The 14,001-nt window shown below is 38.5% G+C and overlaps 1 protein-coding gene across 5 annotated transcripts in view; it reads right to left on the reverse strand.

The window, feature by feature from the left end:
• Positions 1 to 14,001, reverse strand: part of nckap5 (NCK associated protein 5) — an 856,064-nt gene that overhangs the window by 396,457 nt on the left and 445,606 nt on the right. The gene's annotated exons all lie outside the window — the stretch shown is intronic.

Genomic DNA, 14,001 nt, shown 5'->3' on the forward strand with positions numbered 1-14,001 from the left:
TAGACATTAATCAGAACACCAGTTCATTCACAAAGTCTTTTGAGGTTAACAAGATAATTTTGATTCAAGCCATGTATTAATTTTAAGTGGGAGGGGATATTCCTGCGCTAATTAACCAATACTTCTAAAATTATCATTACCCAGATGGCTTTTTGAGGTTATTCTGAAAATTATCTTGAAGAGCATAATTAAGCCTCTGCACCTCTGTCATATATGTAGACATCTACTATTGTACAAACAATACAACATCAGAATATAGGAAGCTGCCTTACACCGCGGGCCCTTTCACACAGTCATATAACTCAGAATATCAAGGCAGAAAATCCCACAATATCTGCTTTGAACTGGGTTATCTGAGTCCATACAGCCACATATCCCAGTTCAAAGCAGAAAATGTGGGATTTTATTCCGCTGTGTGGAAAGGGCCTGAGTTAGAGACTTGGGTTCATTTGATCCAACGTTGAGAACACTAAGTGGTAACATCTTTTCAGAAGTTGACTGGTTTCCTCCCTATTCCTGCATGGAAAACCTGGAGGTTGAACCAAGGACCTTCTTCCTTCTTTGTTTTAATTACTACTATCAGACAATTTACAATTAATTGAAATTAATTTACAATTAATTAATTAATTAATTAATTGGCAAATATGAAGACAAAATTTATCGAAATGTCCCATTTATAGATTGCATATGTAAATTATGTAAACAGATTAGGAAGGATATGAGCAAGAGTATACTGTATATACTAGAGCATGAATACTAAGGGCTGAGTCTAGAGTAAGCAAATGCCTGAGTGCAGAAGAAAATACATCTCCTATAGTACTGGGATTCTTAAATATTCAGACTACACATAGGCTTACAGGCATGAAATTAAATTATGTAGCGTGATTGGTAGATTAGGCATGTAAATCTTTGTCAATATTTGACATCACGTTGTTCTGATCTAGTGCAACCCTGCATGTAATGATGAGGATAGGTTCTTAGACTATACATTGTTTGCTTCACTTAGTCTGGGCAGACCTGTTGCAAAGAATGCAAGAAGCGTTCTAGCTTTTGTTTATCTTTACTCCACCTCACAGAAAAGGTCCTGCATAAATATTTGTTATTACTATTACTCTCCAACTACCTGAATAACATGATTAGTCCTTGTATATTCTGCAGTTGCGAGCCAACTGAATGCTAAACAGTCTGGAAATTAGGTTATTTAGAATAGTGAAGACCAAGGACGCAAACATGAAAAGCAACCAACAGCCAGTTTCAGTCAGTCCACGGGATTAAGAAATGAATCCATTAATAAAGGCTGAAAAGACATCCTATGACAGTGTGAGATCAGGTACGAGGGTCTGATATGCTCTGTATCATTTAATAGACTCCACTGTATGTAAATAATGACGAGTGAACAAAATGGACTACACTTTAATAATGATCTAATCTGTATTCTCTCAGAATTCAGACAAAGCTACATATGAATATGCCTCTGGTATTGCCCACATAACTAGGCTGCACATTGACAGTTATTAATCTTGGATACTAAAAAAAGTTACCGCATGTGCACTGGAAAACACGGTTTACGTATTTTTGAAATTGAGAAAAGGATAACAGGATAAACATTTGTTTTGTGATTAATACAAGAACAAGGAAGGAGAAAAATACAACATTAGGAAACAAAGCCATTCCCACATTGTGGAATTGCCACACCACCCACAGAGGCACAGCTCATGGCACCACCGGAGGGGCGGCTGGCTGCTGCCATAGCCAGATAAAAGACCTTTTCTGTTTCAGCAGATCTTTGAGCACTGACTGCTTGGGGGAAAAGAGAGTTCCATGTGCTGTGCTTGCTGTTTATATTTGCTGTTCTTTTTCGATGGTTTGTTTTTAACTGATTTCACTTTGTTCACAGTTTAATTAACTTTTTAAAAAATTTGCACACCATAAACTTTTAGCTGTACCTGTTTTAACTCTAGTAAACCACCTTGGGTGCCCAACTGGAAAGAGTGGGAAATGAAGGGGGAGATAGAAGAAGAGGAAAAGGAGGAAGAAGAGGAAAAGGAGGAGGGTGTTCATTCCCCCTCTGTTTATTTCTGCTGTCAGGGAAATAGATTTTTATTCTGGCAGGTGTTTGGCAAACTGTTCTGCTCTGAAGGGCAGCTAACCAGCTGGATGCTGCCTGTTTCTTTTACTGTTTTTAATTTCCTATTTTTAACTATTATATGATTCTTGTTAACCACCCTGATAATCTTGTGCAGAAAGGTCAGAAATTAAATTTAAAATGACAGTGGTGGTAAATTCAGAGGAAAAGAGACCTGCTGTCTGCAGATATTCTTAAAGGAGCGTCTAGCATTAGTAAAGTGGCACAGCAAAATGGTCACTCCTGCCTGCCTTCTAATAGAGCCAGCTTAGCCACTGGGAATTTATAAAGAAAACCACACACAATAACATTTTGAATCAAACTAGGTGCTACAGTGTTTGGTATGGTACCCCCTACACTTATCTGTGGTTTTGATAACATGTTTGTTTTGTAATTATTTTAAAGCATGGATACTTTTTGGCTTACTCCCAGGCAACTCTTGAAATACGAGGGATATATGTAGATTATGCTTAGGCAGGAAGTATTAATAATAAAATAGTAATTTTATTCTTATATCCCACCCCATCTCCCCGGAGGGACTCGGGGCGGCTCACATGGGGACCAAGCCCAAAATACAGCATAAAATACAACAGCAAAATGAACTAAAAACATATAAACATATAAAACAAGCATATAAAATACAACAAAAACATACTCAACCGACCAAAAGCCAAGGCGCAGTGAGCATATTCAAGACTGGAAGTAAGGCAGTAGAATTTATGTATGTGAAATATCTTGCAATCTCTAGAGTGCAATGGCTGGGTATAGGTGGAATTTTACCTGCGGCAATTGTGCCAAATCAGTCAAATGCACTTCAAAATAGCCAGGTTTTCAGCTCTTTCCAGAATGTGGCCAGAGTGGGGGCTAATCTAATTTCCCTTGGGAGGGAGTTCCAGAGCCTGGGGGCTACCGCTGAGAAGGCCCTTTCTCTCGTCCCCACCAGCTGTGTTTGAGACAGCGGCAGGAGCAAGAGGAGGGCCTCCCCAGCAGATCTCAGGGATCTTGCAGGTTCATAGTAGGAAATACGATCACAAAGATAAGCCAGACCTGGACTGGGTTGCCTGAAGTCTTGTTGCTATCTATAGTGGTTTTCTTATATGAATATTATTGTTAGCCAGGACAATTCAGACATGATAACCTAACAGTACAGCATTCTTCAAAATATGAAGGACAGAGTTGCCAGAGTAAAAACTGAAGAGGGATTCTGTACCTTCAATGCTTGGTAAAAGACAGAATTTTAGTAGATGACGGGTTGTTAAAATGTCTTCGTCTACACCAGTGGTTCTCAACTTGGGATCCCCAAATGTTTTGGCCTCCAACGCCTAGAAATCCTAATAACTGGTAAACTTACTGAGATTTCTGGGAGTTGTAGGCCAAAACATCTGGGGACCCACAGGTTGAGAACCACTGGTCTACAAAGTGGTTCCCAAATTGTTTTGGTCACAGAACCCTTCAGAAGACCTTTTGCCCACGGACCCTAACTTTGTCCCTGATTTTCCCACAGAACCCTAACTTTGTCCCTAAGTACTGGGAACCCACAAAGTTCTTCCTTCTTTCATTTACTGCTATGGCCCGGGTGTTTTGTATAATAGAAATAAAGGGATTCAAATTTTGTTTTTAAAGAAGTACATTGAATTTCAGCAATATCTTCATACTCTGATGTGGACTTTTACAGAGGTTTTTAAAAACTATCTTAAACAGTTTTTTAGTGAAACACCTATGGTGCTTTTATCATCCTAGAGGTCCGCAGAACACAGTTTGGGAACTATTGTCCTGCATCAACAACAATACAATAGCCCTCTTCAAATTTCACTGTGGCAACCCTAATGAAGGATAAGACTGGATGTTAGGGGGTTTCTCACTGCTGCTACATTTCTGCTGAGAAATTATTCAGGAATCAGCATTAATAGACTTAAAGCACAACTGTATACATTCAGCAGAATGCACCATTAGGTTCAATAGTGCTTACTCCAAGATAAGTGTGTTTTGGACTGATGCCTCTGGGATCCAGGAGTGATGGACCAGAATGCTAAGGTTTATGCTCTTGAAATTAAGACAGAACAAAACAGGAATGGCACACTCTAATATTTAGAGAGTTATATACACTATTCTTCACAGTAGCAAATACAGAGAATTTTCTTCATGCAAAGATGAGGAAAAAATATGGAATATTTGTTCCTTGTGGGTTTATTTGTGTGCACATGAATGTTTGAATGATGTGATAGGATTGTGGTGTGTGTTTCTTTCCAAGCAGCCTGAACCCTCTATACTATTCATGAGTCATGCTGAGATAAATAGCCAGTTTCTATTTGTATCCTAACTATAGCTTTCTGACTCCCACAGGAAAAATAGCATTGCTTTGGGCAATGTAACATACTGCTAGAATCCTTCAGGCACTCTTACCAGCATTGCCTGTCAACAGTTATTATCATACTGCATGATTGGTAGAGAACATCCGTTTCACTAAATAATTAAACGTTTAATTAATGACATTGTTGCAGGCAGGATAGCCACAAAATATAAACTCTGAAACTGTAGATGGGGGAGCAAGAATCACAAATGGGACAAATTGAAATTATTTCCATAATAATATGGTTTTAATCACAAACATCAATCTGCATTTTTGCACTATCTGTAAATGAATGTACACAGCACAGTATGGCCAAAAATAACAACATTACTGGGCTTTTCCCCCCTAGCAACACATTATAATAAGTAGACAGTAATTGCTGCTAAATTGCAGCAGAATCTCCATGGAATTGAATATTACATCCACATTAGGGTCAAGTGACTTCAACATGATTAATAACTCTGCAAACACAACCAGAAGAATGTAAATGATTAGCTACTTAAGGACAGATCTGTATGTCTCACTGCAGCAATAGCTCAATGAATAAGGTTGTCATCTCCTGACCCAGAGTATTTCTTGTTCTTTAATTGGTTTTGAGCATCAAGAAGTTTTAGAAGTGTACATTCTCCTGACATATTTTTGAAGCAACAGGCTACACCTGCCAGACATATGGACAAAATAACTGCTGCTGAATTTATAACAGCCCATTCTGAATAGTGTCTCACATACAATCAGCCCCCCACATTTGCTGGGGTCAGGGACAGACGTCCCCTATGAACGTGGAAAACTGCAAATAAATGAATTATTTAATGTGTTGTCATGGATGGAATCAATGGGTTGCTTTGAGTTTTCTGGGCTATATGGCCATGTTCCAGAAGCATTATTATTATTATTATTATTATTATTATTATTATTATTATTATTATTATTATTAGTTGTTGTTGTTGTTGTTGTTGTTACCTGAGATAACATCTCTTTAGGAATTTCTAGGTTTTCCAGCATGACTCTGGTCAACTTCCACTAGGCAATGACCTTAGAATCACACTGGAGGGCCTAGAGATTCCTAGATGGAACTTTTTACAAGCAAATCTATGAGTAACCAAATCTGCAAAAGTCAAAACCGCAAATGTGAAGAGATGACTGCATTTTGTTCATCACAAACTAGAACTACAAGATTTCATAAGTGAGCATCTTTGGAATGTCTGTAGTCCCAGAACACAATACACAAAACACAACTTGAAAAAAACAACAACTCCCCAACCCACTTTTTCTTATGAGAAACTTGGCAATCTCAAAGTTTTGCATATGTTTTAATGCCCTTTTAGCAGGCATAATAAAGCTGTTACCCAATAGGGACTGTTTTTTCCCCTTAATAACCAACACAGAAACTTCTACGTTTTTCCTTCTTTCTTTTTGAATTTGAATCGTTATATACATATATATCTACTTACAATCAATGTGCATCTTATGTTTTATAACAACAAAGTATTTTTATACTGTAGACTGGACTACATCTTGTACTTAATTAAAAACTTTTAAGTTATGTCTGCCTTCAAATTCTTATTTTAAGAAAGGAGGAAAGGTTAACAACTTTTTCTTAGTAATACTATCTAATTCCAAGCACTGCTAAGTAATAATGCACCATACAGTATAGTATTATTAAAACAATACTATAAAATAATTACATGTTCCATGGCAATATTTAAATTACCATAATAATCCTTGCATAAAGCAATGCAAAATATGCAACCAACAGAAACTATTAGTTTGGAAAAGATGCATATAAAATGTTCTTGAGGCAAGAATGATAAATTATGCAATTTTTATTAGTTATTGTAGGCACTTAAAAGATTGCATAACACAAAATGATAAAGTAGTCGTATTTAACAAATATAAATTGGTCACATTTTGTGAGAAGCAATGGGGGAAACTAAGAAAATACATATTTAATGCTAAGGCAGACAAATTATACTTGCAACTGGGGACTACTTCACACCGTACAGTACCCAATGGCATACTTAATACATGAAAACTCATGAGAGGATAGGTACAATACATCAGGTTTTTCCGTAACACGTTTTTTAAAATATTCAACTCAATATAACAAGTGAATAAGTCTAACATATCTGTATACTCAAAAATAAAAACAGTTCAATGAGTCCCTACATCTTTTCCCAGCTACCATTTTCTTGCAACAATTTTACAACCATCATTTTCTCTTTTATCTCTTTGACCAGATTTCTTTAGCACAAAATGTGTCTGCAAAGCTGTGTACTACAGTTTTGGTTCACTTAAATGTTAAAAAAACTATAGAACTTATACAATTATGAGTTGTGAGTGAGGAAGCCTCATTATATATGAGGGCTGAATGAAAAGTAATGCCTCCACCTTCGTAACTCCTCAAAAGATGGCAGTACTGGTATGTGGCAGGTACTAGCTTGTTCAGTAGACTCTCCTCTACAGTTCCATTTGGCGGGAAGCCTTAGCATTGAACGGCTGTGTTGTTAAAGTATTGTGATGACTCATGGGCCATGTAGTCCTGTTCCTAGTACTATTGTGGCAGACGAAGAGGAAAACATGGTGTTTTCGCCGGTTCAGCAAGAGCCGGAGTCTCTTCACCTGCAGGATGTTGATGTTTGTCCTCAAGAATTCAGCCAAACAGGCCTTGGGCAGAACTCCCCCCCATTTTCCAGGAAGGAATCTTATGCTAGAGAAAGGGGAATCAGAGAAGCTCAACGGAGGAGTTTACGCATTGCTGCCAGAAATCAAGCTGATTAGGCTTGCTTCCCTTGGGAAATTCTAAGGAGTCACACATCTGGACAGAGTTGGGTTTCGCTTCTCGTTCTCTAGGGAAAGAGTTCTGTTGGCGGGAAAACGAGACCCAATATAGGTGGTTGGCGCGAGGAATTCTTTGCGGAGTCAGTTGATCAGCTTCAGGAGAGAGATCGTGTGTGGACTTCGTACCCCAGTTCCTTGCTTCTCGGATCAAGTTTTCAAGCCTTGCCTAGCCTTGCAGTTTTACCACGGATCCTGCTCCACGCTCATGTTTTGCCTTTGTTTCTAGTTATGAATCTAGCCAAGAATCAAGTTTAATTCCAGCCTTGTTGTCAAGCTTCATTGAACTCTAGGACTCTGCTAATTCCCCACACTATTGCTTGGCAAGGTGTGTGTTTCGGTCAAGTGGATTAAAACTTTGAACTCTAATATCTTATATTGGACAATACATTTTTGGACTATATTTGACCTCTTTTGAAAGGTCTGCTTCTGAACTATATTCTTCACTTGTTTTTATTGCTTTTATATATTTCTTTAATAAAGATATTAGATAGAGATTGGCCTCTGCGTATGGTTATTGGTGCTCTGCTGCCAGGGTTCTGACAAGTATGGAGTATGGAACCCTGTGCAGACGATCGGACAATGTGATTTAAGCAACGTGCAGTCATTGAATTCTTGACATTGAATTCTTGACAGCAGAATCACCCCAAAGGAGATTCATCAGAGAATGCAAGCTGTTTATGGTGATTGTGTTGATGTGAGTACTGTGCGTCATTGGGCGAGTAAGTTTAAAGATGTTGAAGTGGGAACATCTGACTTGCGTGACAAAGAATTGGACATCCTGTGACAGCAACCACCGAGTTTCACAAGCAAAATGTTCACAGATTGATTCAGGACGATTGTCATATCACTTAGAGAGAAACTTCAAGCATAATTGGCATTTTACAAGAACGTGTGGGTCACATTATTGCTTTGCTTGGCTATTGAAAGATCTATGCACGATGAGTACTGTGACACGTTGGTTGCAGAAACAGAGTGTCGACTTCTTCCGTGACAGCTTCAGAAAATTTGTTCATTGTTGGCAGAAATGTATCCAATTGTCTGGTGATTATGTGGAAATTTGAATAGTGGTAGTTAAAGAGCACATTCTAAGGATTATTTCTGCGTTCGATTTATAAAATATTCCCATCCAAACCCAAGTAATGAAGATGGAGGTATTACTTTTCATTCAACCTTCGTAGGTTGTATCCTCCTTACAAACAGAATGAAGATTGTACTACCAGCTCAATGGACCACTGCTCAATAGAAATGCACTAGAATTTCCATATACAATATACAAATTATTAACAATGTTTTAAAAGAAGAAGCGGCACAAATTGTTGCTATATTCATATCTATGAAAACTAAAAAAAACACCAGATATAAACAAATTCAGCAAAAGTAATAGTCCATTGAAAGTATGGTCTTCATTCTCTTTTTAAGCAGCAATCAAAAGGGGTAAGAAAGAGAGGGATACTGCCAAACACTCTTCTGCTGTGGTTATATACCCTGTTTCCTCCCCCCCCCCCAAAAAAAAAAATACAGGGTCTTATATTAATTTTTGCTCCAAAAGATGTGTTAGGGCTTGTTTTCAAGGGCAGTCTAATTTTTCCAAATTGACTTTTTAAATGAACTATATCTAGGGCTTATTTTTGAAATACAGATTATATTTCGAGCATTCTCATAAATGTTCAAAAATGAAGAGACTATTGTACATAGAATCAAAATACTAGATTTGACACTTGTACAACGAGGAAGGACTAAACTATCAGAATGAAACCATTTAATAACACAGCTTGTAACAATACAGTCAGGTTTTATATTACCCTTGCTTGATAGTGATAGAATGACAGCATACTTTCCACCCAAATATTCCAAACAGTGGCTATTTTTTAAAAAGACATTCGTAAAAGATCACAGGAGATACTAAAGTCTCATCTGTCCTTTCCACATCTTTTGCTCCTCTTCTTATCATCATTTTGTTTCTCTGGTAATTTTCGTACAACATAATTTCTCATACAAAGAGCTTTGCATTCAAAATGGTATTAGTGGATTCAAAGATGTAAATGATTTGCAGTCTCAGAGGTGACTGTCTGGAATGTGTCTCATTCTAAAGGCTCCTGATTTTTATCAACACATTACTTTTATCACTTAGGTATTCATTCTAGACTTTTTTTAAAGCAGCTCTCCTCCACATAAATGTTATAAAACAAATGGTCATATTTTTGGGAGTCTGCGGTATTCAGTTTTTAAATTGACAGCTCATATTCAACATCATCTATTTAGTTATGCATACTTAACTAAAAAAAACATGCCTTCTATCCCAAAACTGACTTTACCAGTGATTAGCCATACTAAGAGAGGGAGGTCTGTTTTTGTTGGCTATCAATGTGGGGTGGATGGTGCTTCCATCTCCCACCATCAAGCATGGCTGCGACAAGGAATTGCTACTTGGGTCCTGCTTCTGACTGTCTCAAGACTCATTGTCTAGCGGGGCGAAAGCATCCTCCTCTTTTGTGACCCAATCACCAGCAGAACAGATCCCTTCACCTAATATGACTGATCCCTGGTAAAGAAGATATCAGAGGACATTTAGGACTGTGGCAATAAGACCATGATCATGACTCTGTAAGCATAGTGAATACAGAGTAGTTATAAACACGTAACTCTGGGTTATGAGTCTATTGGCCTTGTCACATGGCCACCGAAAAAGGATCACCTTACTTTGCCGGGGAAGCTGCCATCCCTCGTCCTGCATTGCCTGGCTCTTACAGCTGTTGATCCCATGGGGGGATGCATGGTGCATGTGTGGAGCACGTGGCTTCCCCCATTAAAGTAAATAGCAACATGGGAAGTGTTGCTGTGGTGGGGGTGAGCCAGTTCTGCCCTTCTTCACCCATGGAGCAGGCACGTCATCCTCTGATGGGAGCCGGCCAGCTCCATAGGTGATGAGGGCTAGATCGGTGCATGCCGCTGATTTTAGCCCTGTGCGACAAGGTCGCATGACTCTAGTTTAGGCTATGCATCCATACGTGGAAAACGAAACACCAAACATTCTGCAAAAAAGAATATCAATCGAAGTTAAACTGTTGAATTTCAATTCTAAGCAGATGTAGAATCAAGCACACTATAAAACAAAAGAAATAATGATCCCTGCCAAAATCCTAATCTGGGTATTCTTCCCATTCCCATTGCCCCATTTTGAAGTTTGCTTTGCCACTAGAGATCTAAGTTGGTAAAAAAAACTATGGAACATCAGGAAAGGGACATATTTTAGCAAATATATCACATTGTTGTTTTGTGTAAGATATGGTCTTGCACAGACACACTATGACACACTTTTATTAGGTATCCAAATACCTCCCCAATTTTTGTTGTAAAGTTCATTTACCTAACTTCCTTGATATATGAGGAGATCCAGAATATAATATCTTCCATGCCATGTTAAGGAGGTAAAGAGATTCTATAGCTGGATAACAAATCTATGGTACATATCATATCATACCATAGTTTTTAGACTGAAGCCACACTAATGGATATAGTTATGGGTCAAATACCTGTTTAACTTGTCACTGTAATTTAATGGGGCCATTCACTAAAACATCTAGAATGATTTACTTTTATGATGTAACAAGATAATATTTAAATATCTAACACCAGCAAGGCTCTTCTGGAAGGTGGGTCTTTTTGACATGAGACTGCCTTGGGTTCAGTCCAATCCAGCTGTCAAAATCACTGAGATCAGTCCAGAGTTTCCTGGATGCTCCAGAGTAACTTGTGGTTCTTCTTGTGCTGGATTAATGGCTAGAAGCAATGTTTCTGCTCTGAAGCCAGCCATCAAGTGGAGTGTGTGCACCAAATTCAAGGTGAGTGCATTTTTTTGGCTTCTGTAAACATGGGTTTGCTCCCTCTTCATTAACATCTTCCTTTTGAAGCTAAACTACACCACAACCTTTAAATAATCAACTTTGAACATTGTAAATAGCAACCATTATTGCTCTCTTGGACTTCACTTTATCTTGCTTTTTATAAGTCTGATTTGTATAACTCAAAAAAGTAACACTGCAGACTATGTCTGTTCACAAGGTAACATTTGAATTGACACAGCCTGTAGTGCAATTCTCCTATTCTTATTGTCCACTTCCATAAAAACAATCCATAGGGGTTATGGTTTCATTTATGCTGTAGGAAATATAAGTATGGTTCCTGTAACACATGAGCTCTACTAGCATTAAATTGCTTTTCACATTGTTTTGTACAGCTGTGCCCATTTATTTAAATCTGCATTTCATTCCAATGTAAACTGTCAGACCACAGCTGAGATATTTTACATTTATATATCTGCTGGCTTTCTCCTACAATGGTAGCGATCTATCTGAAGCATATCAATTTCTTTTTTGGGTTTTTTGACAACATTCTACTGTCACCTCTTTAGTGTTTTCCTCCCTCAGGTTTCTAAGAGTTGTGCCTCTAAAGTTCATACAAATTTATTTGCCTATTCCATAGCCAGGGCCATCTTTAAAGTGGAGGCAAAGGTGAACTGTGGTTCAGATAACAGTCTCTTTGCATTTTTCATCGTTAATTCCACATAGAATCCAGTCCCTCAACATCTGTGTAAGAGTTTCATCATAATTACAATTCTAAGAAAGTTTTCTCAATTCTGCCACAAACTTTCTTCCTGTCTCTCCAGACCTTCCTGATAATGTATTAAATTTTAATCATTTGGCTTTTTCACTAAAATGGTTTTTCATCACAGTTACCAGCACTTCAAATCTACTCTCCTGTGTGTCCCCAGGTAAATTTAAGCTGTACATGAGAGATTCTAGAATACTAAGAAAAAATTAGTTCTTTTTCAACTTTTATCTATCATAAGTAGCTAAGGGCTAACTATTTAATTGCCATTTGTTGTTGTGTGCCTTCAAGTCATTTAAAAAAATTATGGCAACTATACAGTGATCCTACAATAAGGTTTTCTTGGCAGAATTTGTTCATAGGGGGTTTGCCTTTGCCTTCTTCTAAGAGAGAATGACTCACCCAAGGTCGCACAATGTGTTTCCATGGTTAACCAGGAACTAGAACCAGTATCCCAGTCCAACACTCAAACCACTAAACCAGGCATGAGCAAACTTCAGCCCTCCAGGTGTTTTGGACTTCAACTCCCACAATTCCAGGAGCCCCCGATGGCACAGCGTGTTAAAGCACTGAGCTGCTGAATTTGCGGACCGAAAGGTCGCAGGTTCGAATCTGGGGAGTGGCATGAGTGCCCGCTGATAGCCCCAGCTTCTGCCAACCTAGCAGTTCGAAAACATGCAAATGTGAGTAGATCGATAGGTACCGCTCCGGTGGAAAGGTAACGGTGCTCCATGCAGTCATGCTGATCACATGACCTTGGAGGTGTCTACGGACAACGGCGGCTCTTTGGCTTAGAAATGGAGATGAGCACCAACCTGCAGAGTCGGACACAACTGGACTGTCAGGGGAAAACCTTTACCTTTACCCTTTTCTCACAATTCCTAACAGCTGGTAGGCTGTTAGAAATTGTGGTAGTTGAAGTCCAAAACACCTGGAAGGCCAAAGTTTGCCCATGGCTGCACTAAACCATGCTGGCTCGCTAAACATGTTGTCCTATTTTGTTGCCACAATCCTCTCTAATGACTGTAACATGCAGGTCGGATGTATGCTGAAGCACATGTAAAATGGTGGTTTTACTTCAAAACACATAAATATAATCCTTTATCCAACTTTAATCGCCATGGCCCCATCCTCTGAAATCCTGGGATGTATAGTTTGGGCAGAGGCACTGGAAAAGCTCTCTGTCTGAGATAATAGCCGAAATGGATAAAACCCAGCTAAGGGAATGCCTACAGAGTAAGATGCAGAAAGACACCTTCTTCCAAATTTGGTGGACCTGTAGGATGGTACAAGATCTTTGGAAAAATGTGATTAAGGAAAGAAATAAAAGAAATAAAATGAATACAGATTGCATCTATGACTGACATCTTTAGAGGTTCAGAAGATCTAAAGATGCCAGGTGAAACATCAGGAGAGAATGCTGCTGGAACACGGCCATACAGCCTGAAAACCTCACAGCAACCCACTACTAGTTGTTTTTCAGCAAAGCTTGATATTCCACATGGATAAGCAGTCAAGGCTTAATAATACTTTCTATCATGCTGTAAGGGGCTAGATTTCCTCACACTAGGTAAGGGTTAATTTTCTCATACTCCATAGTTCTCTTTTATTGGACTAATACCTTCCAAAGGATAAAACATCACCAGACAGTGGAAATTGCTAATATGATGGCCTGTGGCAAGAGAACCGTCATCTAATTAAGGCTGCAAACAGGCATACCATGGGGCTCCTTATATTCCATTGATTTCAGTGGGATACAGATACACACTTATTATCTATGTCCAGGATTGTATCCTTCATCCACAATGAAGCCCTTACTCTCTTGTTTAAAATCCCATTCAAAATTAGTTGAAACCTGGCCTTGTAAATGTTACACCTCTCCAGACTTCCCCATAATCTTTGCAAAGTAATTTGACAGGGTCCTGAAGAAGTTTTTCTCCTGATAGTGTGTAATTCCCAACATATTTCTGCAATTACTGATTTTCTCAGAAAATTCTCATATATATTTATTTCTAAATACAACCCAGTTGCCCTTTTTATTGCATCGCATTCTTAATTAGCAATTATAACATTTTGGATG

This window comes from Anolis carolinensis, chromosome 1 (assembly GCF_035594765.1).
Source record: "Anolis carolinensis isolate JA03-04 chromosome 1, rAnoCar3.1.pri, whole genome shotgun sequence".
Taxonomy (NCBI): Eukaryota; Metazoa; Chordata; class Lepidosauria; order Squamata; family Dactyloidae; genus Anolis; species Anolis carolinensis.